At 34.6% G+C, this 3,154-nt stretch overlaps 1 non-coding gene across 1 annotated transcript; it reads left to right on the forward strand.

Annotated features, from left to right (window-relative positions):
* Positions 1-2,547: 2,547 nt before the first annotated feature.
* On the forward strand, positions 2,548-2,652 carry LOC138990832 (U6 spliceosomal RNA). Its single transcript, XR_011466945.1, has one exon. It is a non-coding gene; the product is annotated as a U6 spliceosomal RNA (small nuclear RNA).
* Positions 2,653-3,154: the final 502 nt, after the last annotated feature.

Below are 3,154 nucleotides of genomic sequence, written 5' to 3' on the forward strand. Positions count from 1 at the left end.
GGACCAAACAGGAAAATTGGATTCAAGATGGTTCTCCTATATTTTTTCTGGAGTCATTGGAAACCTCTTTTATTCCATAAATAGCTTAACCTAAAACACTAGATTCATATATTTTCAGAACATTTCAGAAATATAAATATCATCAAACCTTTGTGGGTTATATTTTGATGAAATATAAATATTTCAATACGTTGTTTTTCTTAGTTTTCTACTTTATATGGACAGGATTCATCAGAAAACATCTCTAATATCTCTTTTACAGATGGGTTTCCTGAACCAACCAAATCTAAAATGTATTCCATAAATATGTCACAATATTTTCTTTTTATAACACTTATCATTACCCTGAATTAGCTTGCATAATAAAAATATTTGTTTTCTTCTTCATTTTCCTACCTAAAACCCAATCTAATAGAAACTAGTTTCCTAACTAAAACTCAATCTAAAACCCACCCATCCATCTTTCTACAAGGTAAACTCCACAAAGGAAAGTCTTTGCCTCTCTTGTTCACTGCTTGCCTCAGAAAAGTGTCTGACACAAAGTCATTCTTCAACGAATACTTATTGGCTGTGGGTTAGTTGTTCAGTTGTCTCTGACTCTTGGCAACCCCATAGTGGGTAGCCCATCAGGCTCTTCCATCCATGGGATTTTCCAGGCAAGAATACTGGAGTGGATTTCTACTTCCTTCTCCAGAGGATCTTCCTGACCCAGGGATCGAACCCAGGTATCCCGCATTGCAGGCAAATTCTTTACCATATGAGCCATGAGGGAAACCTATTGACTGAGTTACCAGTAAAACACTTATTGACTAGATGACTGATTTAAGAAATGAAGACAAAAGCTGCCTACTGCTTTATAAAAACTTTCTAAGAGTGGAAATCAGAACTTCTATAGCAATATACCATTCATAATGATTTTGAGGGGTCTGCTTTGTCTTCATAGACTTCATATTTTCTTTATGAGTAGGAGTGTTTGGATTCTAAACCTTGACTAACTTGGAATAATCAGGAAAAAAAAAAAAACTTATTACCAACTCCAACCAGCAATCACATTTAAAACTGGAATCAACAATTTTTAAGAAGCAATGTAAATACAATTTGTAACTAAGGTTGCTATGTTACTATATCACTCTGTGTCCATCTGCTATTTAGGGGTCAATATGAGCCCATTGTGCATTAAAATCTGTAAAATATACTCCCAAGAATTCTATTTTTCAGGCAGCAAATTAAGAGGAGTGGATGATAACTATCTCTATTATAGGCTGGGAAACTAATATATCTGCCTGAGTGCACTTATTTGAATGGAAAATAGGTGGATATAATGTATACTGAAAAGAAATATGATAAAGCCTTTGTTAACAGGCAGCTGACCCTATGTTGAAGGTTAAGTATTTAATACTTCAAAACTAATATTATTGGGCATAAATTTTGCCTCTAAGTGGTAATTAAATTTAGTCCTCAAAAATTTGGAGAGGTAAGACATTTAAATTAATAGATGAGTTTTTAGCAAAACTGTAGCACTGAGACCACATTTGTTTTGTACCTACCCTATTTAAAATATTACTGCGATGAGAAAACCATTATTTGAAATACAGTATTTGGCAGATAGATACTGCAATATATATGTTACATCTCTCTAACATACCATTCAATCCTAAAGGAAATCACATCTGAATAATCATTAGAAGGACTGATGCTGAAGCTGAAGCTCCAATACTTTGGCCACCTGACTGGAAGAGATGACTCATTGGAAAAGATCCTGATGCTGGGAATGATTGAGGGGAGGAGGAGAAGGGGATGACAAAGGATGAGATGGTTGGATGGCATAACCGAGTCAATGGACTTGAGTTGGAGAAGGCTCTGGGAGTTAGTGACGGACAGGAAGTCCTGAAGTGCTGCAGTCCATGGCGTCGCAAAAAGTTGGACATGACTGAGTGACTGAACTGAGCTGAACACATGCTAGCAAAGTAATGCCCCAAATTCTTGCCCACAGTAGTAGTAGTAGTTTATAATAGTCATGTGAACTAAATTTGTCCATTTTAGTTCACTGATTCTTAAAACGTCAGTGTTCACTCTTGCTATCTCCTGTTTGACTACTTCCAATTTGCCTCGATTCATGGACCTAAAATTCCAGGTTCCTATGCAATCTTGTTCTTTACAGCATTGGACTTCTAAAACTAGGTACAATTAATAACTTTCAAGTTGAAATTCAGTTTATTTATACACATCCTCCACCAAGTTCTCATCAAGTACTTTGTTTGTTATGTTAGAGCAGATGTAGCAAACAGAAAGAGGAAGTATGTCAAATCAAACAGTTCATTATTTGACCTTGTGGATAATCCAGAGAAGCATGTACAGTGTTTAAATTCTGAGGCTTAAGGTAAATATTTCAGAAAGACTCTCTACTTTGTTGATTGGTAAAATGCACCACAGAATATAATTTCCTCACTATTTGGTTAAATGTAAAGAAATACGGAACTTTTTGAAAAGAATTGCTTGTCTGGTAAAGATGGAAGGTCTACTGAAATAGGCATTAAAAAATAGATTGTGCTAGCTTTGGCAGCACATACGCTAAAATTGGAATGATGCAGAGAAGATTAACATGGCCCTGTACAGGATGACATGTACATTTGTGAAGGATTCCATATTTTTGGTATATTTATAGGTTGTTAAGAGAATTGATCTTTCTCATCACAATAAAATATTTTTTTCTTTTTTTGTAATGATGAGATTATGGATCTGTATAAGACGATGTTAAACTTGTAGTAATCATATCATGATATATGTAAGTCAAATCATTATGCTATACACCTTAAACTTATACAGTGCTGTACATCCAGTGCATCTCAATGAAACTGGAAAAAAATAGATTATGCCATTAAAGCATGAAATTGAAAGATAATAATAAGAATAGCAACAAAATAAGGTTAGTTTATTTTTTTGCATCCTGAGTAAGTGTCAGTTTCTGAATCAGGTTCTTTCTCACAAAAGCCTTAGGAAGCACTGGGTTAGCCAAAAGTTTTGTTCAGGTTTGGTCCACCGGCTAAGTTTGAAAGTGTTGGGAAGTAAGAAAGAATATTTCTGATAAATGCAGTGTCTTACTTTATGAAAACATGAAAACATTTAAACAGTGACTTTTATTAAAACATAATTT

This window comes from Bos mutus, chromosome 14 (genome assembly GCF_027580195.1).
Source record: "Bos mutus isolate GX-2022 chromosome 14, NWIPB_WYAK_1.1, whole genome shotgun sequence".
Lineage (NCBI taxonomy): Eukaryota > Metazoa > Chordata > Mammalia > Artiodactyla > Bovidae > Bos > Bos mutus.